Genomic DNA, 24816 nt, shown 5'->3' with positions numbered 1-24816 from the left:
GGCAAGGAGATTTACTGGATTTAAATGGACAAGAAAAAGAGTAGGAAGAAAAGTTTGTTTCCTTATAGTCAAGGAAAAAAAGAACACAAAAGAAATAACAGCTTACCATTTTAAGGCCGGGGTCGAAGTCAAGGATCACATGACCTATTGGAGGAGTGAAAACACCCTCATTCTTCAACCGAACTAAATTATTAAATCATAAAATGTAATAATAATAGTAATAGTAAAGTAGTCATAACAATACTAAACACTTACTGAGTTTACCATGTGCCTGACGTTGCACTAAATGTTCTCCGTGCATTCTCTCACTCACTCCTCACAACAGCCCTAAAAGAAAGGTACGATTACTGTCCTGATGCAACAAAGACACCAAGGCCTGGTGAAGTTAAGTAACTTATACAAGGCGATGCAACTAGCAAATGATAGCGCTGGCTCCACATCTGCCTCCGAAGCCTGCGTTCTTAACCACTACACCATCCTGGCCCTGGAAATGAACATGCACCGCAGTGCCCCGCTCCCTAGAAGAGCCAAGAATGCTGACCACAAATCTGCCCCTGCTATAAGCACATAGTACTCCCTTCTCCCACTCTTATTCTTAAAGGAGCCTCCTCAAATATGCCTGAAGAAGGGATTCTCTCCCTAGCTCCCCATACCTCACGATGACCCTCCCCTCTCCAGAGAAAAGATAATAAGCCCCACACGATAGCTGTTAATTAATATTAACAGTACTATCGACATCATTGGTACATTTTCTTCTCTAGAAATAAAATATGAATAATATACTTAAGTCCTAAAAGAGTCCATGTACTATAACACTTACAGAAAGTGAAAATTCTCTTTATTGGAGACAATTTAGATAACTCAATTTCTCCTGCAGCTTGGTGTCAAATTTATGGATATAGTCTTAGAATACAAGGAAGAAATTGTTGACTTTGCCTGAAACAATTTCCGTGGGTGGCCAGGAATTGACCCCCTTATATTACTGAGGTATTTTCCAAGACTAGATTGGATTATGATTGTTTGATATCTACTTTAAGAACTTAAAATTCATAAGCAATAGGAAATGTGGAGCTAATAAGTTTATGAAGTACTGAAAAAAAAAAAGCATGGGTTAAAAATTATCAAATGTTCACGAGCTGAAATTAATAATCGGTGCATTGGGAGAATGTAATGTTTAGGCCAAAATGAGCATGAAAGCAGTAATTGGAGCAATGGTAGCCTCTGTGTGGCAGAGCAGATATTTAGATGGAAGCCAAAAGAAGCTCAGTCCATGTTATGGGAGTTTCATGGAATACAGTTTGGAGGTATGCCTGATTATAAAGGACAGGAGGAAGGAAGCTAAGGAGTAAGGGTCAGAAGGAAGCAATGGAGGGAGGAGGAAGAAAGGAGAAAAAAAGAAGGAAAGGAAAAATATGGACTCTGAGTTAAATTCAACATGGGCAAGTAAAATCTGTATAACAGCAATGAAAATATTTTTAAGTGTTCCCCTTGAGAAATCTAGATATTAAAATATAAAAAACAAAAAATATTAGATAACATATTAGAAGTCTTGGTATCAGAACTTGACTGTAGTCCAGCAAATAATAACAGGAATGTTTGAGGCTACAGAAGGAGTGGAAAAGCATGGTAACAGAGAATATTATTTTGGATTATATTTTCGATTTCTAGGTAAACTAAATAGCAGTTTTCTAATTTCTGGTTTTCATAATAATAACTACTATTTATTGAGGGTATTGTGTACCCATTTCTGTGCTAAACATTATTTGTAACACTCTATATTATTTAATATTCCCAACAAGTTATACCAGATAACTAAAATTACCCTCATTCATACATGAGAAAACTGAAAAGGAGAGAAGATGCTCAAAGATATATGGGTAGTAAGAGGCAGAGAGGTTCATCAGTGACAGCTTCATGTGAACGAGACTGCTGAGAGGTACTCTAGAAAGAACATGAATTAGGATAAGATAGGCTATGCTACAATAAAACACAAGCCAGTGACTTAACTCAAAAAGGTTAATTTCTTGTGCACACAGAGTGCTTCATCAGTTGGGCAACTCCTTAAAGCATCTGTCTTTCATTTGGGGACTCAGTAATCCAGGCTGCTTCCTTGAATGGCTTCACTATCTGAGGACACAGCCATCAAGCCACAGCAGCAGAGAGAGGGAGAAGGGAAGCTGAAGAATCACAGACAGATTCTTAAATGGTTTGGTTCAGAAATGAAACATGTTGCTCTGCTTACAGTTCAGAGGTCAACGTCAATCAAACTCATGGCCAAGAGGCCTGGAAATGTAGAGAAGCACATGCATATATATATATCTGGTAGGTAATAAATGGCTCTGATAAAAGAATTATATACATGTTTGCTTAATACTACTATTACCACTACAAGTGCTACTAATACTACAACTAATAATAATACTATATATTTATCATCAAGTTTGTTATTCATCTTTTTTCAAAGAACACTTTTGGTTTTGTTAATCGATTCCACTAAGGTAATTTTGCTTCATTAATTTTGTTTTTATCTTTAATCTGCTCTAAATACTTCTACTCTTTAGGATTTATTTTTGTTGTTCTTTTTGTATCTTCTTGAGCTAGGTACTTTCTGTTTAATCTTTATTATTTTCTAATAAAAACTTAAGGCTATAAATTTCCCTCTGACTACCACTTGGTTACTTTCTATAATTTTAGTATGTACCACTTTCATTGTGGCTTCTCTTTTTCTGAATATTTTGCATTTTACTAACTCCCTCTTTATCCAGAAAATTATTTTAAAATGTGCTTTGTTAATTTCCAAATGTATAGATTTTGAGTGGCTTTTCGTTGTTAATTTATAATTGCATTACATTGTAATCAACTAACATGGTGCCACCTATATGGGGGAGGCCTCTCCCCCCACCCCCATATTTATAATACTGTCTAAAGCAAGGTATAGAATTACCTAGGGAGCTTTTGCCAAAAAACTTATAACCAAATGCTTCCTTAGACTACTGAATCAGAATCTCCAGGGCCAGTCCCAGGCATTGTATTTTTGCCTGTCCTGTCCCACCCATCACAGCAGTAACTCTCACTTACACCACTGGTTGAAAACCTCTGCTTCAACTACTTTGTAGATTTGGCATTTGAGGAACTGAGAGGTTGGAAAAAGATTGCAGGAGTTGCAGATTGGGTATAGTGGAGATGAAGAATCCTGCTTGATCCTGTTGAGTATCTGTATCTTGTTCATCTTTCTGTCTCCCTTATCTGTGTATGCACAATGCCTGGCACCGAGAAGGCACTAATAAGTATGGATGATTAGATGAATCAATAGTTACCTATGAAACTATAAGCATCACATAATGATAGCTAAAGGTCAGTATAACAGAAATAAAACCCTACTTAATCTTCTAAAATATCAATGCTTGTGAAAAGGTGTAACGACATTTATACTATTTTTGAATCTTCTCCCCATGCACAATGTTAAGCATATAATAAACACTTCATAAAGACGTCTTAAATGTAATTTATGAGCATGTGTATTAGTTTCCTACTGCTACTGGAGCAAATTACCACAAAGTTGGCCACTTAAAAAACACAAATTTATTATCCTAGAGTTCTGGAAGCCAGAAGTTCAAAATGGGTCTCACTGGGCTCATTGAGGTGTTCCAGGGCTGCCTTCCCTTCTAGAGGCTCTAGGTGAGAATCCATTTTCTTGCCTTTTCTAACTTCCCTTCCATTTTCAAAGCCAGGGAAGGTCCTTCTCACAATGCCATTTCTCTGTTTCCAACTTTTTTGTTTCTGCCTTGCTCATTTAGGGACCCTTGTGATTACATCTGGTCCATCAGATAATCCAGGATAATCTCCTTATTTGAAGGCCAGCTTTATTTCCATCAGCAGTCTTTTCCCTTGCCATGTAACATAACATATTCACAGGTTCTGGGGATTAGGACATGCACATCTTTTGGGGGCCATTATTCTGTCTACCACAGCATGTAAGACCCCCCAAAAAATGAAGAAGAAAAATAGAGGATGAAATAACAATGACTGGACAAAATAAAGTGGTAATATTAACAGTAATAAGATTAAAGAGATATATGAATTGGCAAGATTCCGGAACGGAGCAAAAAAATTCTTTATTCACTATTTTCAGCTAATTTTAAGTGCGTGCACACACAATAATATCCTGGTTAGCCAATGCCACAACTGGAATATCATTGTTTACTTATTAGACAAGGTAAACAAGAAACGAATGACATCTTTGTTATACAACACTGAAAAAATTCCCAAATTCTTTTCTTTCTGGTGAAGCATTATTTCCCAGGCCCTTCCATTCCCGCTCATCTCTAACATTCCTGGAAAATTTCTAAGAGGATGGATAAATGTCTCAACATCTGCCTACCCTGATTAACTGTCACTGTTGAAGGACAGGCAGTTAGTTTGGTGACTGTTGAAGCGCACTCTCAAGACAGCACTGCGGGACTGAATTAGAGGCAAAGGCTGGTCCACATCGCCCCCTTGTGCAGAGAAGTAGAGAAAAGAGAAATCGCTCCCTATTGCTACCTAACCGGTTTGCTGGAAGACATTTTTCTTCGCTAATCAAACTCCATGGGAAACAGTTGTTTAGAGAGTAAAGTTTCCCAGAACTTTTTGAGTCCACTTTTTTCATCGCTTAAAACCCACTTATTGGGAAATCTCTCTAAAATACATTACACAAGGGGAATAATCATATTGAGTCAATACTGCATGAGAGGACTTAAGAGCATAAAATAAATTATTCATTTCCTTGCCTTGTAAAGAGTACTCAATGCAATTTAAACTATTTTTTTTCTGGCTGTGAACCTCAGTTCTTTCGCCGTTCCATAGAGTAGATAGAACACCAGTATTCGTTTGCATGTTGATGACATTGTTTTAAAAAGGTTTTTTCATTATTGTTGTTTTGGGGGTTTTTTTGTCTCCTCTGTTGCCAGCAGTGGTCACGTTTTGATTTTGAGTTTGTCAGTGTGGCTTCCTTTAGCAGTTTCCTTCCCTTTCTCATTTGCTGTGGAAACAGTAACTAGGATACCAAGCTAGTTAGAACCGTAAGTAAAATGAAGCTAAATAGGGCTCGATTAAACTCTTACAAGTGAAGTATGAGATTTGAGGCAAAACCCGAGTGACCTTGCACACAGGGCTGCCCATTCCATCTGGAATTTGTGACCGTTTGACATCTATGTGGCTACTTAGAAGCTATTTTTACCTCTTTTCTATTTTTGTTCTGAATAGGTTAGTGTGAAATAGTTGTGTTATGGCAAGATAAAATATTGTTATATTTTCCAACTTGCCAAAGTCTAGAAATAGGATAAAATTTGCTAAGTCCTGGGACTGGTTTAAAAAAAAAAAAAAAGCCATGAATCTTTCGATGCTTATGGCAATTTGCTATAAAACCAGGGTTGCAACTTAAATGTCCATTAATAGACTGTGCAAAGTGTGCCTCATCTGTATAATGAAATACTATGTGGCTATGAACTGTGTGTACTATATATACATACACTAAGTGGAAACTACATTCATTGTCATATTGTTTTGTTGAGGAGGGAGGTACACTGGTTTAAAAAATGCTGCTTTTTTGGTCCCCCAGGGGACAGTTCTGACATAAATCTCATAAGACCCCTCAGGAGGTGCCAGCAGGATCTGACATCAGTCACACACAGCACTGTTCCACTCAGTAATGCATTCTTATAATAGCTGTCTCCTCCCCGCCTTCACTCCTCCTTACTCCTACTTCCTATGATCACCTCCCCAAGACACTGCACGCAAGCCTCTGTCTCAGGCATGCCTTTGAGAGAAGCCACATAAAGACATTGTCAAGTAAAGAAAATGTGTTTAGAGCTGCTGCATCCATCTTGCAACCATGAGAGGAAGACCAAGAGAACTGCAAAGAAATTGACCCAGAACCATGGCATCACTGGGCTACAGAACCACAGTCCACCTCTAGACATCTTGACCCATGAAAAGCATAAACCTCTATTCAGCCATTTGCAGTTGGGTTTCATTATTTGCAGCCAAAAGTACTTCCTGGGAATATTTTATTTTGAGCTAATGGCGGGGAGTAGGGAAGCCTGGAGGGTGGGGGCCAGGTAGCTTCTTGTGTCCAGAGTTCCAGATAGGGGAAAATTCTGGTCTGAGAGAAGCAGAGACAAAAGACAAAAAGAGTCCTGTGGTTTAAATTCTGCCAGTGAATTCCTCTTTTTGCTTAAAATAGTTGATGTACAGTTTCTATCACTTGCAAACAAAAATCCAAATTTAAGTGTGAGCTCATCTTGCTTTACAAAAAAATGGCTGTATCTTCATGTAAACATGGAAAAAATATAAATGAATGTACTAAATGGCTACAAGTGGTTATTACTTGGGAGAGTTGAAATAGAGGAAAGGACATATATATCACTTTTACTTTATAAACCTCTAAACTTCTTAATGTTTAACTGTTACAACCAACTTGTATCATTTTTGTAAAAGACTAAAAACTGCAGAAACTGAGATTTTTAAAAAGTGTATTGTTTTATGCTGTTAAGTTCGAGGTATATGGCAATTGAAAACTAACATACAAGTCATTACAAACTTGAGAACCACTGCTTGCAAACCACCCAACAAACCTCAGACAGAAAACCACAAATCCCAGTGCCTGCATAAGACCAGTAACAATGTGGGGTGTGAGGGACAGATGCTGGGAAATTCGAATTGGCCTGTTACCATGGCTCCCCACCCTCACCCCCACCCCCACAAAATTTCCATTCTTTTGCCCCAAATCCAACCCAAATAAGTCCATAGTCTGCATTTAAAAAAAAAAAAAAGTATGTTTGCTATGTAAATGCAGCTTCAGAGCAAGCTCATCAACTCATCCCTTTATATCCCAAAGCATTTCCAGACAGAAAAATCTAGAACTGCCACAGCTCCATGAGTCTGTATAAATAGCTTGGAGTGCTAAAGGAGGTGGGAAGTGTGCTGGGCCAACCTAAGCACACAGACTGATGGGCTAGAGCCAGGAGCAGAGAGGATGGGGTCATGGGAAACAGATACAGCTGGCTCAGTAGCAAGCCACTTGGTAGGTGGACCAAAGCACATAATCACGGGGACACAACATTCTTTGAGGAGATGGGGTCAGAGAGTAGAGCAGAGACAGCTGAAAGAAAAGCAGGTGACAGTTCTGAGTGATGCCTGCAGGACCCCCAAATGGTGTCTGGAGGATGCCAGGAGAATACGGGGAGAGAAAAAGCAAAATCTTGTGGGAGGCTTGGGGGTTGGGAAGTGTCTGAAGATCGATGAGACCCAGAATTCTGGGCAGGGATACTTAGGCAGAAATTCAGAGGTATGAATAGTTAGAACTACATGTGCATACTTACCACATGCCAAGTGCTTTAAATTCTCATTTCACTTAATTCTCCCAAAAACCTCGTGAGAAGGGAAGGTTTATGAGCTCCATTCTCAAATGAAGAAACCAAGGTGATTTGTTCAGTCAGTCACACAGCTAGTGTATCAGTTAGCCTGGGCTTCATAACAGAATACCACAGACTAGGTGATTTAAACAACAGAAATTTATTTTCTCAGCATTCTAGAGTCTCGAAGTCCAAGACGAAGGTGCTGGCAGGGTTGATTTCCGGTGAAACCTCTCCTCCGGGCTTGCAGACAGCTGCTTTCTTGCCGTGTCCTTACGTGGTCTTTCTTCTGTGCACAGGTGGAGAGAGAGGTCGCTCCTTTCTCTTCCTTTTCTTATAAGGACGCCACTCCTATAGGACTCTAGGATGAGGACCCCACCCTCATGACCTCATTTAACCTTAAGTACCTTCTTAGAGGCCCTGTTTCCAAATACAGTACATTGGGAGTTAAGGCTTCAACACAAAGAATTGGGGGGGCTGAGGCGGGCGGGGGGTGGGGGGAGCGGGGAGGTAAGGGAGGAGGAAAGAAACACAATTCAGTCCATGAAAGCTAGTTGGTAGGACTCCAGACAGTAGGACTCCAGAGCCTAACACTCTTTTTGTGTGTTTTTATATTTTATTGAGGTATAATTTAAACATAGTTCAATGAGTTTTGAATAAATACATACATCGATGTGACTCCCATTCCTAGCAGGAACTACACGGTACTCTTAACCACTGTGCTCTAACGGAATATCTGATGGCAGGAGATGTTGCCACTGGTAGATTTCGTGGCAGCCAGGGGTTACCCCGGCACCAGACGCAAGGTCCACTTGCAGCCAGGTTTGATTCTGAGCTCCCTCCCTCACACGCCACATGGGGCTCCGCTGCTCTGTTCCGGATCCTGGGAGACCCTGAGCAGCTGTTCCTCAGGTGATTTCTCCCGCTCCCTCCCTCCCTGCCTAAGGCAGCGTCTCTGGCATCTCCTCTCGCGTCCAGCTCCCACCAGGTAGCCAGCCCCACACTGGCTTTCTGCCTACCGCCGATGGCCCTCGTGCCTCCTCTTCGGGGACGCTGACCTCCACTTCAGAGGCGGCAGTGGCTTCCTGCTGTTGCTGTTCCTTTGCTCCAGTTGCCACCCATTGTTTGGCTTCTCAGCTCTTCCATCTCCTGAATAAATACTTATTTGCATTAAATTCCCCTTTTCAAATACTCAGCATGGTCTCCCTCTTCCTGGTTACACCTCCATAGCACACTGATAGACCTACTACCTGTCAGGACTGGCTCAGAAACTGGGGGCGGGTCTAGGCATTTGAGGGAAGCTGTGAGCAGAGGCTGGAAGGTGGCAGACTCATCAGCAGAGACTTCTCCAAGAGGATACCGGGGATCATATCTACTACATTGTTCTCCATTTGTTGACATCTTGTTGGTCCATCTTGTTAGCATATTAGCACTTTGCTTCAATTCATTCATTGCCCATGGCTCACCTGTTTTTCAGGTGGACTTCTGCAAGCTGTCAAGACTAGAGGTGTTTTTATCACTTGCTTCTTCAGCTAATGTCATGACACTAAGCTACTAATTGGATTTATTAAATGGCTACATATTTCTTTTATAAATGTGTTAGTTAAAATGAGGTGGCAGGGGAAAAACAGTGACTAAGGAGGGCAAGACAGAACACTCCAAAATCGAACCTTCAACAGCCTGTGGGTAGCCCCTGGGATCCTGCCAACCAGCCAGGGGTGGGGGAGGAAGCCTCTGCAGAGGCTTAAAAGAAGCAAAATGCCTGGTCAGCTCTAGTTCAGTTTACAGCAGGCTCTGGCTAACTGTAAAATCCATATTGCATAAATCCCCCAAAACTACTGCAGGAGGACCCCCATATCTAGTTTGGCTGCAAAACTAAGTCTTGTTTTCCAAGAGCCTTTGGCTTTAGGAGGCTGTGGCCGGGCACTTCTCCAGAAATGCAGTAGTTGTGAGTCAAGCTTCCTTTCCTCAGCTCACAGAACCTAAGTAACAAGCTGTGGGCCTGTCCTGATTACAGGAGTAAAAGCCCCGCTGGCAGAGGGTAAGGGGAAACCAGACAGTTCCCACTTCTCCCTCACTCTCTCCATGAGAGAGCACTATAGAAAGGAAGAAAGAATCCTGTTAGTCACAGAGCTTTTCCTCTGACCCACAGAACAGGCTCTTGCTCTCTGTTAGAATAATAAAATCACAGTCTTGTACTATATTAGCTTCTCAAACAAAAGCAGTTCCCTAAATGTAACTCTTCTGGGCTTCTAAGTTGGATTTAGTTTTCACTGGGGAAAGGCATACTTCAAAAGAGGTACCCAGTAGTCTGAAGAAAGTCAAAGAAGTAGATAAGCTTGCTATTCAAAGGAGGAAAACACAGACTGTGAGGTAGTTCCCTTCTGCGGTTGATTCAACACCTGGAGAACAAATGGCACGGTCTCTGCCCAAGCTGGAATTTTCCCACAGTGGACTGACCACTTTGGCGGTCCAGCAGAATGCCAGGGCTGTCTTTTAGACCTCGGAAAATAGGATGAGGAGGAAAAGCTGCAGAGATACTTTATTCCAAAGGTAAATCATAGAAGCTAAAAGTTATTATAAGAGAAGGACCTCAAAGCAGGTGCTAGAGCTATTTTCAGGGTAAAGAAATACTCTTTGTGGAGAAGTGCTTAGAAAAAAAGAGAAAAAAACACTGGGTTCGTGAACATCATATTATAGGAACAAAACGTTCTCTCCAAAACAAAAAGCCATTACGAAGTTGGCTGTTTTACTATCAGGTAAGCCTAAACGTGCCACCTAAGCAGTAGTCCTATGAGAGCTGAAATGTAACAGTCCTATGAGGTAAAGAACTGTATGCTCAGTACCTTTATCTTACCATTCTTCATGCACCCCACCCCTATCTCACCTCACTCCTGCCTTCAGCACCACCCCCCCAAAGTCATCCAGGACTCTGAGTGAAGTACTTCTATAAACTATACATAGTACAGTGCTACTGACTTCCTATCTCTTTCCTTCCCAGAAGTACTTGCTAGAATCTAGTGAAAATGAGCAATGCTTGAAACAAATAATGAATCACTTCTGGTAAAATTTCAGGTACTTGTAAAGATTTCATTAGGGGCATGGGGAGAGTCTCTTACTCACACCCTAAATGAGACCACATAAAAAAAAAAGATATAGCATAAACTTAACCTCTTTTAGAGCTTTCATTCACATTGTATTGCTGTGAGAACATTATTTTTCAAATGCTGACTTTCAAAAGTTGAGATCACAACTTTCAGTCAAAATAGACAGTGTCTCTTTTAGAAAGGCCAGCAGAAAACTATTTATGAACTTATTTAGAACTTGTGTTCTCCTCATGTTTGAACTTTTAAATCAATAAAGGCACGGGAAAGATTTTTCAGCAACCAACAAACCTTTCTAAAACCCTGTTTGATCTTGCCACACTTCTTTTCTACCAAGTGCACCAAACAATTTTGGAAGTATTTTACCCAATTCACGCTCTGGTCCCAGGAGGAATAAAATTCATTGAATGACATAGCTCTATGTCTAGATTTACAATTATAAGGGACTCTTACTGTAATGCTGACATTCTCACTCCTGACTTTAATAGCGTCAGGACTGTTGACAGAGACAGCTACGATACAACTGCATGCTCTTTTTCAATGTGACTTTGCCATCTTTGCCATTCCTCCCATCAATAGGTGGAATCTACCTTCTCTCCCCTTTAATCTGGGCTGGTTTTGTGACTCGCTTTGACAAATAGAATCTGGCAGAAGGGACTCAGTGTAATTTTTTGGCTTTGGACTTAAGAAGCATTAGAACTTCCTTTTCACCTTCTTGGAGCCCCCAAGACTTTATATAAAGAAGTCCATAAAGTTGCTCTACTTCTATAGGAGTAGTGAGGTACCCCAGATGACAGCCATCCCCAGACATGTGAGTGAGGCCATCCTGCATCTTCTAGCCCAAGTCACAACCAGACAACACATGTGGAGTACAGGCACGCCTTCTCCACCGAGTCCTGTTTGAACTGCAGATCATACGCAAATTATTGCTTTAAGCTACTGTGTTTTGAGGTTATTTGCCATACAAGCAGTAGATAACTAAAACACTGACTTTATACCAAAATGACTAAATCGTATATAGTTATCCAGATTTGACATATCAAAGATGAGATACTTGACCTCAGAAAGCATAATCTGTCTCAATACAAAAATATAAAGGATTAAAGTCCAAAATATGCTCTGAATTAGAGACAACTCCCCCAATATCCATGCTTTCCCTTCTTCTATGGCATTGTTTCTCAAGGTGTGGTCCTGGACCAGCAGTATCCACACATGGGAACATGTTAAAAATGCAAATTCTGGGCCTCCTACTGAATGAGAAATTCTGGAGGTTGGGGCCCAGCAACCTATATACCAACAAGTCTTGTAGGTAATTCTGATGCATGCTGAAGTTTAAGAACCACTGTTCCATAGTAATACAACTTCTAATGTTTAACAAGTATACCTGGCCTAGATAAAGACTAAGTAAGGTGGCTAGGTAAAGGCCACGACTAAGTTCTGACCAGTAAGAAGCAAGCAGAAATAGAAATGGGGGTGTTCCCGTCCCTGTTCCTTTCACTTTTATGCTGGCTGGAATTCAGATGTCATTGCTAGAGCCCCAGAAACTGTCTTAGACCAGAAGATGGTCCTGGGAAATGAAACTATACACAGCAGAGCCCGAGACTCTGATACTCTGGAACTGTCACATTAGCTCTAGATTGAAGCCCTGACTTCCTGAACAGGAGAGAGGAATTTCTATCTTCTTTAAGCTCCCATTTTTTTTTTAAGTTCTGTCCCTCACAGCTAAATCTGATCTTAACTCATACACCATCCTAATAAAGTAGTTCCTCCTCCCCTCGCCTGAGATATTCCTTAATATAAGAAGACGTAGGCAAAATGAATTTTGTCCAGATAATCTTTCAGGATAAGGAGGTGACAAGCCTCAAAATAAATCTTTCTTATAAATACTGAATGTCCAGCAAAACTATCCTTCCCCCAATACTGCCTCTATTCCACATTTTAATCTGAATATGAAACAATAATAATAACCAATACTTTTACATGTCTTAATATGTGCCAATGACAAATTCAAATAGAATGGCGTCCTACAATATACATGATCAGTATTTCTTCTGAAATCAAAAGGTCATCAAAAACAGGAAAGTCCAAGAAACTCTTATAGCCAAGGGAACTGAAGAGGACAAGACTACTAAATGTAACATAGTATCCTGGATGGGATCCTAGAACAGAAAAGGACATTAGATAAAAATTAAGAAAATATGAATAAACTTCAGACTTTAGTGAACAATAATATACAAATATCAGGCCACTGCTTGTAACGAACGTCCCGTACTAACATGACGTTCACAATGGGGGGCACTGGGCATGGCGTGGCGTAAGGGGAGAGGATGTAAGTACATATGCTCTGTGCTACCTGTTCGCTTTTTCTGTAAATCTAATACTGCTCTAGAAAAAATTAATATATATTAGTAAAATAAATATGCCAGACTTACATCTATTAATTTCTATTACATATGTTAATTTTCATAAAGACTAAGATAGGCAAAAAGGGCTTTGAATCTGCCTAGAAATTTAAAGGGCACAAGACAACATTTCAGAGTGTATATAATTCTAAAACGTGTTATATTTACATGTTGACAGCACATACATTCCTCCAAAAGCTAAAAATGACTGAGCTCGACATCCAATTATCAAGAATAATTATTTAAATATGAAGCCACCAGATGGTACATACTGTGAAGAACACATAAATCATACATCATAAGTTACAAAGCTGCTTCGAGAGTGGATTGTGTCTTATCCCAGGTATCAAAATAGCTAAGGCTCTCTCTGTGAGGACAGTCCCTGGTCTAAGCTGAAAGAACATCCCAAATGAGAAAAATCTCTGTGTCATTGCATTCCTTTCTAAAGATACTCACCGTAAACTTTCTTAACTACTACTTTGGCTAGCAGAATATTAACATTTTCATTACTGACTACTCTGTTGGCCAAAACAAAGATCTGGCACCTTGGCTGGTGGTCAAGCTGAAATTCCTGGCCCAGGAGGTTTGACCATGGACCGCTATCAGTGTTCTCTATGATATGGTAGCACACCCGGACAGAAAAAAGCCTTGCTGAAAATGATTTGGCGAAGCATATTACCTATGGGGTTTGACTTCTGTACTCTGAACTGTAATCAGGTAACAGCCAATCCAAATAGCCAGCTGAAGCCATACCCAAGGGAGTACTTTGTATCTGTGATTTGTGTCTCGTGGTTCCCTCAGCTGCCTTGCTATTTATTCTTAAAGTTCAGCTGCGACATTAGCTCCTTCACAAAGTCTTTCTTAACCTGCTCAGTGTGAGCCATTTCTATATACTCCCACGGCACCCTTACTGACCTCAGTTATAGGATTTGTCACAGTTCAGTACAACTCAATGAGTATTGAATGAATGCCAATGAGGCACTGATCTAGGCACTTGGGAATTGTCAGTGAACATATCAAAGATGCCTGCCCTTGTGAGGAAAAACAGATGATAAACAATAAACTGCAATAAGTAAATTTTATAGTATTTTATACCGATAAGTGCTATGGAAAAAGAAAAATGTGGCATGGACTGAGGGGGATGGATGTTCAGGTTGCTGTAATAATTAGGATGGCCAAGGTAGGCTTTGGTGAGAACAGGAGATTTGAGCAAAGACTTGAAGGAGGTGAGAGGGTTAACTCTATAGATCCAGGATGAGGAGGCAGGAGCTTCCAGACAGAAGAAGGAGCTGGAGCAAAGATTCTCAGGCATGAGTACACTGGCGAGCCTGAGACGCAGCCTGGAGGACAGTGAGTGGAGCAAAAGGCCCCAGCAGGGAGTAGGAGTGGAAGAGAAAGGTGAAGCAGGAAGCAAGACTATGCGGGGCTTCGGGGCCAACACGAAGACTTTGCCTTTGATTCCGAGTGGAGCTATACTGGGTTTTGAGTAGAGCAGAGACATGTTCTGACTTATTTTTGCAAGATTCACTCAGGCCACTATGTTGAGAATAGAATTGTAGGGCATAGGGAATACAGTCAGCAATAATGTAATGGCTGTGTGTAGAGCCAGAGGAAGATAGAGTAATCAGGGGGATAGTTTCATAAACTATATGAATGTCTAACTAATGTACTATATACTTAAAACTAATAATAACATAAACTTTAAAAAAAACTGGGAAAAAAAAGAATCGTGGGGGGGGGGGGCCGAGACAGAAGCAGTAAAACCTGTTAGGAGGTAATTATAGGTAAGATTTGAGGACGCCTCAGGCCAGAGAAGTAGCAGTAGAGAAAGGCAGATGGGAGCCAGATTGTGGATTTAGAATCTTGGTGGGTTGGATGTAGGGTATAACAGACAAGAGGAGAGCCAGAAATGACTGCAGGGAATTTGTCCTGAAAACCGAATACAGTGGAGTTGCCATGAACTAATGTGGGGAGGACCACGGGAAAAGCAGGTTAGGATGTAAACGCAGGAACTCAGAAAAGAACGTGAATTTTGTTGTTGTCTGAAAATATTCTGTTAACACTTACTGGTAAAATGGAACAAGCACAAGGAGAGTGGGTGTTGGTGGTTTGAAAGAAAATCTGGGATTTGGCAGAGGGACACATTTTAGAAGTGCTACATTTCTAATTTCCAACACTTGAAATCACAGACAACATTATGGGGGAAAAAAAAACCCACAGAAATCAGTGTCTTTGAGGAAAAAAAGTGACTGAAGAATTAGGCTCTGAACATGAAAAAGTTCTTTAAACACTTTAGACGATTTGTTTACATTTTTATATATGGCCTGAGAATGAAATGTGATTTTAAAAACCCATCTAAGTAAGTCTAACATTTTTTCAATGAATAGAAAATAATTTTTGTGACACGAAATTGTAGTGCAATAGTTTAATGGGCAATTTTTTGTTAGTGACATAAAAATATCTTTCAACTGGATGCAATGAGATAAGATAAAAATATTTAACACTTACTAATCACTTATAGTGAGCCAGGGACAGTGCTAAGTCATACATATTGAGCTTTTCATTTCATCCGCACAAGAATGCTATGACATAGTTCCCATCCCTACCCCCTTTTAAAGAAAGCTCAAAACCATAAAGAAAACTTGTGTCTTCTGTATGTCCCATACTTTCTTTGTGCCTTCCAATTTTTTTCCCTTGGAAAAAAATCATTAGTCTCTTGTTTAATAACTCCTCATCTTTAAGAATTTTAAGAATGAAATCTCTAGCATGGGTCTTCCATGCCTGTTCCATATGTTATGCAAAGCATGGCTGCTCTCTCTCTTGCACACAGACCTCCTTCCAGTCTTTCGTGTCTTGTTTTTGGTTTTGTCTGGTTCCCTCTGCTCAGGTCAATAAACAGGTATAGAAGGAGGAAATGGGATGAGTAAAACTTTATCCCTGGCCTTGAGGCATTTACAGTCTACAGGCCAAACAAATACACAAATGGGTAATAAATTTCACAACACATAATGGGTGCTCTGCCTCTGTGTGTGCGGCAAGCTCAAGCAGTGAAGCGACAACTTAGGACAAACCCTAATGGAAAGAAAGGGTGTTTTTTAAACTCTTTTGGCTTCAGGGCAATTCTAGTAAACATTCCTGGGTTGCAGCAAGCCACTTAGTGTTTTGATTATAGCCCTTTCATACCTTGCAACATGTAGGCCACAAGAGCATATACTGTTGGACTAAACATGATAGACTTCAAGTCCTGAAAATGACTCAGTTCCGGTCTGGAAAAAGTACAAGAAACTCTGATACACAATTACAAAAGCATTCTACTGGTTCTGCTCAAAACCACAATTACAAAAACTATTTAGCACTGTACCATAGAATCAATATTAGACGGTAACATTTACAGAGTGTTATAAAGTAACATATTAGACAATAACATTTGCGGATTCATTACAGGAATCTTTATACAGGGTAATTGTACTGGAAGGTAGAAGGTGGGAGAAAAATACAATGTATTCAGTCCTGAAAAAGGTCAGTTTACTGATACTACGTGAACCCAGAATAAATAGCCACCCTGTCAAGATCCAGGGCTGTGAGCATACCAATTCTAGCAAACTCAATTCCATTTTACTGCCATTTATAACCCACATTAACACTTTGAGATTATGTATACTAAGGGACCTCTTGTTTTACAGGATCTCAGAAGTATGAGATTAGAATGAAACATTTTTTCCCCCTCATCTACAGATGCAAGATCCTAATGATACAAAACCTGTTTGTACAAAGGAAGCATGGACCCGCACATCCCCTCTAAGTTCTGTTGCCAACAAAATATTTCCTGGAAGAAGCAACAATGTGGTTAATGCAGTGTACAGAAACATATACTAAATCACTGCCATTTTTGACAGGTCCCTTAAAAAAAAAACAGTATGTCAAGGTATGACAGGACTAGATTCCTTACTAAGAAAAATATACATAAGAAAAGAGACACTGGCGATCATGACATTGAAATTTTTAAGGGTTCTTATCCTCATTTGTTGCCCAGAGATACATACAGATGAAAAGATGTATTTTCTCCTTCCCTATGATCCTTAAACTCCCGAACAAGTAACCTCTTTCTAAATTCCCTATAAAAGAGGGGAAGGTGAGGAAGGGATAAAAGTCTAGGTGGAGGAGCTTTTGAAATTAGACAGCATCCCTTCCCTGACTCCATCTTTTACATTACATATTATTGATGTAAATGTGTTATGTGTGAAAAAGAAAACTTGAAGATCACTCATTAAGTATCTGAACACACAAGTCTGATACCTAAATACAGGTTCATTTTAGGGGATACAGTAACTCCTCCCTCATAAGCTACCCGTGTTTTGGTAGCCTTTCACTGGGCAGAGATGAAGGATCTTTCTTGGAGCCTGATCTGAGCTGCTATATCCTGCACCTGAGTTTAGGTAGTAACAATCCCTGTTAGGGCATGAGTCAGCTGTGTTGATTTCCAGCATCACCAAGACAACACACATGACTGAACAACTCAACAAGGATCAGAAAAGATGCAGTATGAACCTCCGCATCAAGGTCTACAGAATAACGACCATTTCATTTGACTTGCATGTTGAAAGAAATGTTATTCTTCTGGAGAAGAAATGTGCTCTGGTACTTCTGAAATACATCCTATAATGAACTGTATTTTACTTTACCACAGTAAAGCATCCATTTTTAAGCCCCAAAGATATTTAGTATGGACATTTTCTTTGTTTTCTTTTAATAAACATATGATAGCATGGGCATAAAGCCTGAAGGGAAAGGAGTAAAAACCTAATAAGGCAGTTTTAAAAGCAAGAGAATTCCTATATTTTTATGTTCTTATTACTAATGCCTTAGATACTTGACTAGTAGCACTAATATAAGAGCAGTGCAGTTAAAAATGCAGAATTTGGACAGAACTGCAAAAAAACCAAGGCTGTTATCCTTAGAAATTCAAATGTCTCTACCTTCTCAGGGTTATGAATGCTGTTTTCCCATGGCTTCTTGGAAAACACCACTGTTTTTTTTGGGTTCTTTCCAGGTACTTTATTGAGAGGGCAAGATGGAGGAAAAGAAGAATGTTGTAAACAACTTTATCACAAAAGGATGGGGAATGCTGACCTCAATATGCTTCTGTTCTTTCTAGATAAAATTCTTAGAACATAATTGTGGAGGAAGAAGGATGCTTAGAAAATGTACCAGTGGTCATTTGGTGATTGTTCTAGAACAATAATGCTCCATATATATTCATCCTAAAGTCTTACCTTTATATTCTAAATCAGTGCTTCCAAAACTATCTGTGGTGAAGGATCAAATTTTTGAAATTTCCAATCCATTGCAAACTTTTGTAAACTACAGTAAAAATTTAAAAAGTAATTTTAAAAAAAGGAATATAAAATATAAACCCTCAAATTTTGTATTATTGATTACGACAGACATGAAAGACTGTGTTGAATTGCTACTAAAGTTTATAAACATTTATTCTCAATTTCTACATGTACCTTGTTGCAGACGAGTAACAAACTATTCCCATCTACAGGTTGAGAAGAACTACCCTAATCACACAAACGCACAAACACAGGACACATACACATCACAGAAGCACACACACACAAACACATCGGACAAAGTCCAGCTAAATTTCTATTATTTAAAAAAATAATAATTTAAATTTCTATTAAATTATTCTATAGTTTTTTAAAACTCACTTTAAACAGAAAAAGCTGATGTGGAAGGTCTCCTACCCTCTACCCCCAACACCATGTCTAGTGCCTACCGGAGAGGCAGCTCTCTCATAATGGAACCTGTCTGAAAGGCTATCAATGCAAACCCCTGCTCCCTCAACCTGACCTTCCTCCTGGAGCTCGCCTCTTCCTCCTTCTGCCAGCTGCTGTCCTAGGGATTCCCTTTGCCTCTCTTCTATGCAGGGGTTCCTTTTAAAATAGATTGTATTGTTGTTCGAAATACTGGCTGCTCCTTCACTGGGGTTGATTATACTTCCTCGCCCCACATCAGGCTTCGCTATCACTTGTGATGTCCCACCCTATGGAAGGGTTTTATATCTCTGCCATATTATACTCAGAAGTGACTTGCTTTTGCCAATGACACGCATCACTCCGAGGTGGAAGCTTAAGAGATCTACCATTTCTCTTTTTCCTCTGCCTCAAGACTAGCAATATCCCAGATAAAGGATGCTTCATTAGTATGGGTCCCATTACAAAGATGACAAGGAGCAGAGACACATGATGGACATGTTGGATGAGAAAAAATAAACCTATGTTATAAACTATGGAGAGTTTGGTGTTGTTACTGCATCACAGCCTAAGCTGACAGATTCACCTTGTTTCCTGGATTTTCTTTCTTTGTTGACTCCCTTTTTTTGGTAATACATATCTTCCAGTAGCTTCCTGAGAAAGTGTTCATGACAGGCAAAGACCTAGCATGTCTGAAGAGAATACTGGATTTGAAATAATTTCCCCTCAGAATTATAAAGCATTAATACATTATCTTCTAGCTTTCAATGCTGCTGTCAAAAAGCCTAGTGCCACTGCTCTTCCTAGTTCTTTATACATACCTCATTTCTTTCCAGATGTTTCTAAGTTCTTTTTTTTTATAACTGGTGTCCTAAAATGTCATGGTCATGTGCTTTGACGTGGGTGTTTTTCAAGAGATTTAGATGTGACTTTCTCAATATTAATGCTCATGTCTTTCAATCTTAATGCTCATATTTTGAAACTCAGGAGAGTATTTTCAATAATTTTTCCCTTGAAATCATCTTTCATTTCTTTTCTTTAAAACTTTAGTCTCACCAAAGTTACAGATGCTCATTGTATGAAAAGTCAACAGCCTTCACACTGAATATTTACCTTCTTCAGAAACAGTAACCGTGAATTTTTTTAAGTGATTCTTTGGAACTGACCTCCATGTCTCTACATAACATGCTTTAATTGTGGTAACTTGATATTTCTACTTGAGGTATTAGTTATTGACTTTTCATTATGGAAATAAGGATTTATTCTCTTCCTTTTCTGCTCACTCACCTTTTACTATATATCATAACTTCAGTTAGATTAATAGAGTACATTGTTTGGACCTTGTATTCTAGTTAGATTTGAGCCATATTATAACTGATTATTTTTCCTCTTCTGCCAAACTTTTTGTTTTCCTTGGCATTAATAACAGTACTGTTCTTTTCATTTGCTTAGTTTTTAAAGCACATGTTACTACTTAGAAATGCTCCACCAGTTGTTTAAGTCTCATCTCAATAGATTCATACACATCGGACTTTCTGTACGATTGGTTAGTTGGTTGGGTAGCTTCTCTCTTTCATGCTGAAAAATTTCTTTAAATTCATTGAATTATTTCCAAATGGAGGTCCTCTCTTTGTATTTAACAAGGTAAGAGGATAGGATATATCTTAGTTAGCAGTTTGTTAGTAGGATTTAGGCAAATGTTCTGCAGTTCTTTCTTTGTACTCTTTTCCTAGGGTCTGCAAATGAGATGCAGATAACATGGCCTCTAATTCCTGAATCCTTCCAGGTTTCTGTGTAGGACAAATTGGCTTTCTTCTTATTGCTATCCCTTCTGCAAGCACTTAGGTACCAGCTTTCCTCCATCATTCCATCTCATAAAGATGTGTCAAATCTCTCAACTGCAATTGTTTCCTATCCTGGTTTTCGGCCCTGAGGGGTTGGACTAGAATTTTATTGCCACTGTAACAAATTACCACATACTTCATGGCTTAAAACAACACAAATGTATTATCTGTAGTTTTGGAGGACTGAAGTCCAAAATCAGTCTCAGTGGCCTAAATTCAAGGTGTTTGCAGGGCTGCATTCCTTGAGGTCATTCTAGGGAAGAATGTTTCTTTGCCTTTTTTAGCTCCTAGAGGCTGTCTGCATTCCTTGGCTCACGACCTTATCCTCTATATTTGAAGCCAGCAGCAAAGCATCTCCCAATCCTCACTCCCTCCCTCTCTCCCTCCCTTTCTCCCACTCTAACTCCCCTGCCTCCCTTTTTCCCTTACGAGTATCTTTGTGATTACATTGAACTCACACATTAATCCAGGATAATCTCCCCATCTCAAAATTCTTAACTTAATTACATTCGCAAAGTTCCTTTTACCAAGTAAGATAACATATTTATAGGTTCTGGGAATTAAGACATGAGTATCTATGAGGGGACCATTATTCCATCTCCTATGAGATTTACACTTTTCTTATTCCTTTATTGTGGGGTGTCAGAAATGAGCAAAGCAAAAACCATGTGTTTAATAACTTTGTTTGATCAAGAGCCCAAATAGTATGTGTCCTGGTTCTAACCCCTGGGATTCTTAAATCTATTTCTAAAATAGATATAATTATAGTATAGGAATAATAACAGAAGTAACCAAATATTACTAGAGCCCTCAATCCATTACACAAGATTAGGATAGGTCTCAGAAATGTTTTTGTAAACCCTGAGCGCCACTGTTTGGGAGAGAATCTGAAAGAGTAGAAATGAGAAGAAAATGAATAAAAAGTGTAAAATAGAACAAAGGAGTGAGAAAAAAGTTTTTAAAAGGGGATCCATATGACAAGATTATGAAATATGCTTGTCACTCAGTAATATGGGGTTACCCATGGACTAGTGGACAAGGATCAAAAATAGGAACATGAAATTCTAAATTCAAACCCCAGTTTTCAAACTTACAGTTTGATCTTATACAAATTAATTGGTATCTTGTTTGTACAGTTAAGGAAACTGAAACCCAATGAGGTTATCTCAATTTAAATTAGCAAATATATATAAGAAACCCTGAGGGAAATATCTATCACATGGCAGCTAAATGTTAGTTTACTCTAAAGCAAGAAGAGACACTAAACGAAAACTAGCATTATGGCATGGACAATGAGAACATGAAAACCCAATGGCTGGAAGACAGCCTCAAAGAAAATTAACTTTTCCATTTCTAAAAAGATGGACTAGCCTAGCCACAAGAAAATTCACCTTAATGCATGAATACGATTACAGATAGCCTATATAAATACCACTTTTATTCATTCAAAAAATTGTATTGAACTCCTCCAATATGCCACACATCATGCTGGGCACTGGGCAAATAGCAATCAGAACAGAGATTATAGTCTAGCGGGAAGCTAGACAATTAAATCATGACAAGCAAGTGCGATAGGTGCTTTGATGAAAACCAAATAGTTTAGGCTAGAATGTTGTTATGGGAGGAGTCGAGGGGGAGTTAGGGAAGGTGCTCAGAAGTAATGACACACCCTTCAGAGCTCAACTAAAGCGCAGGAGCTAGTGAAGCAAAGATGAAGGGGAGCAGTTTGGCAGAGTGTTTTGAAAGGTCTACTCCTTTGCCTAGGATGAGTGACAGATATCATGAAAGCTAGATAGCCTGATTCTTCTGTCATGGATGAAATAGGCAATAGGGCTGATGTCAGAAGAAACTGCTTGGATTACTATGGTGCTTTAGAATGACAAACTTACATCCATGAATTATACTTACTTTGCTTTCTTCTCACTGCAAAGTCTCTACCCGCTTTTCATTCTACAACCAGGCAGTGGAGCACCATGGTTAAGAATGCAGGCTCTGGAGCCAGACTGCCTAGTGCATATTCTGATTCTGCCACTTACCAGCTCTAAGACCCCAGAGACATTTCTTTCCCACTCTGTGTTCCAGCATACTCATCTATAAAATATTCCTAATATTGATATTTTCTTCATTGGGTTATTATGAGAATTAAATGAGTTAATATATCAAAAGTATTTAGAATAGTGCCTGGCACAAAGTAAACAATAAATACTCACTTGCTACTGCTCCTGGTTTTAATTACCAACCACTGGCCTTTTTGAAATTTCTAGGAGGATAAGAGGCCGACTTTGTTTACAAGGCATTGCTTTCAATCACAAGGAAGATGAGAATGCAGCTTACCATTTGGTCCTCAAGATGGAAATTATAAGTAACTGGAATCCTGCTGATCAGTTCTTCCGCTCTCACGCTGGGACATGGGGAGATCAGAAAGTTTCGAAGAGGTACTCATCTCTTTCAGGTTATGGTAGTCTCCCCTTATTGGAAGGTGATGCATTCCAAGACCCCCAGTGGATGCCTGAAACCAGATAGTACCAAACTCTTTACATTCTTCCTATATATATTTTCCTATACATACATATATACCTATATAAGGTCTAATTTAAAAATTAGGCAAAGTAAAAGATTAACAACCAATAATAAAGTATAACAGTTATAACAAAAAATAAAATAAAAGTTATGTGAATGTGGTATTATTAGGTAAAATGTGGGTTACTTGAACTCAAGCACTGCAATACCAATACAGTTGATATGATAAGCATGATGGCTACTAAGTGACTAAAGAGCAGGTAAAGTATACAGCGAGTACAGGCTAGACAAAGGGATGATTCACGTCCTGGGCAAGATGGAGCAGGACAGAGAGTGAGATTTCATCATATTACTCAAAATGGCACACAATTTAAAACTTATGAATTGTTTATTTCTGGAATTTTCCATGTAATAGTTTTGAACTGCACTTGACTTCAGGAAAGTGAAGCCGTAGGTAAGAGAGGACTACTGTATACGGAACTGAGACAGAGATGACTGCGAGTGTGGCCATGCTGAAATGAGGCCCCACAAGAAGTCAATACTTTGGTGGAATCACCACAATTTAGGCTGCAATACACAAAATCGATATTTATAGACACATCCAGAGGTGATCTGGCTGAGGGAGACCTATTTAAGTTAACCAAATGCCAGAAGACTAATATTAAATCCAGAACTTCAATCGCATTCACTCAGTAAATATGAGTGTCAGCTATGCACAACGCACCGTCCTAGATGTTAAGGATACAGCAGTGAAAGGGATAAAAGTCCCTGCCCCAGAGGGGTCAGACAACACACATAATAAATTAGTGAAGTATATAGCATACCAGAAAGTGATAGGTGCTAAGGAGAAAGTGGCAATGGGAGAAAGGAGCAAAGAGAAATGGGGGTGTAGGGTGAACAATTGTCATCAGAGTAGTAGGAGGTCTCACAGAAAATGGGGATATTTGAGTAAAGACCTGAGGAGGTAAGGAAGACATGGAAATGTCTTGAAGGAGCCTTCTGAGCAGAGGAAAAAGCAAATGCAAAGTCCTTGAGGAGAGAGTATGTCCAAAGTGTTTGAGGATCAGCAAGGTGGCCAACAGGCCTGAGCAGAGAAAGATAGCAGAAGAATAGCAGGAAGTGAGGTCAGAGAGGAAATGGGGTCTTGTAGGCCTGCCTTAAGAGTTGCAGCTTTTCTAAGTGAGACAGGGAGCTACTGGATAGTTCTGAACAGAATCAAGGTGTGGTTGGCTTTCTGTTTTGAAAGGATCACACTGGCTGCTGTCATGAGGAAAGAATGAAGGTTAAGAGTGGCTGATATAAAATCCTAGTCAAATGTTACAATGGCTTGAACCAAGATGGTTATCAGTGAACATGAAGAGAGTGGTCATATATTTTGAAGAGACAGCAACAGGATTTGATGACAGATTAAATGTGTGGGTAAACGAGTTGCTGAGTTGGCTTCTAGAGTGGGAATGATGGAGTTGCAATTAACTGAGATAGACAAGGTTGTAAGTAGAGGTTTTTGAGGGAAGGGCAATCAGTTTAGTTTTCGACATAATAAAATGGAGAGGTCTATTAAGCATCAAAGCAGAGATGCTGAGGTATTTGGATATACAAGTATGAATCTAAGACTAGGGAGTTGTGGGTATATTTATCATATCTAATGCCATAAGATTGAATGAGATCACTAAGAGAGTATAGAAATAGAAGAGGACTAAGGACAGAGTCCTGGAACATTCCAATATTAAGAGGTGGGTGGAGGATTGAGAACAGTGACCAGTAACATGGGACAAATACCAGGAGAGAGA

The 24816-nt window shown here is 39.4% G+C and overlaps 1 long non-coding RNA gene across 1 annotated transcript in view; it reads right to left on the bottom strand.

Annotated features, from left to right (window-relative positions):
* The window catches only part of LOC107505171, a 37924-nt gene that overhangs the window by 8868 nt on the left and 4240 nt on the right, over positions 1 to 24816 (bottom strand). Inside the window, exons 2-4 of the long non-coding RNA XR_001595653.2 lie at positions 22717 to 23015; positions 256 to 327; positions 107 to 144 (exon numbers count right to left, since the gene is read on the bottom strand). This is a non-coding gene — a long non-coding RNA (uncharacterized LOC107505171). The remainder of the gene's footprint in view (positions 1 to 106; positions 145 to 255; positions 328 to 22716; positions 23016 to 24816) is intronic.

Source organism: Rousettus aegyptiacus, unplaced genomic scaffold, assembly GCF_014176215.1.
Source record: "Rousettus aegyptiacus isolate mRouAeg1 unplaced genomic scaffold, mRouAeg1.p scaffold_m13_p_2, whole genome shotgun sequence".
Lineage (NCBI taxonomy): Eukaryota > Metazoa > Chordata > Mammalia > Chiroptera > Pteropodidae > Rousettus > Rousettus aegyptiacus.
This window is presented reverse-complemented; position numbering and strand designations above follow the sequence as displayed.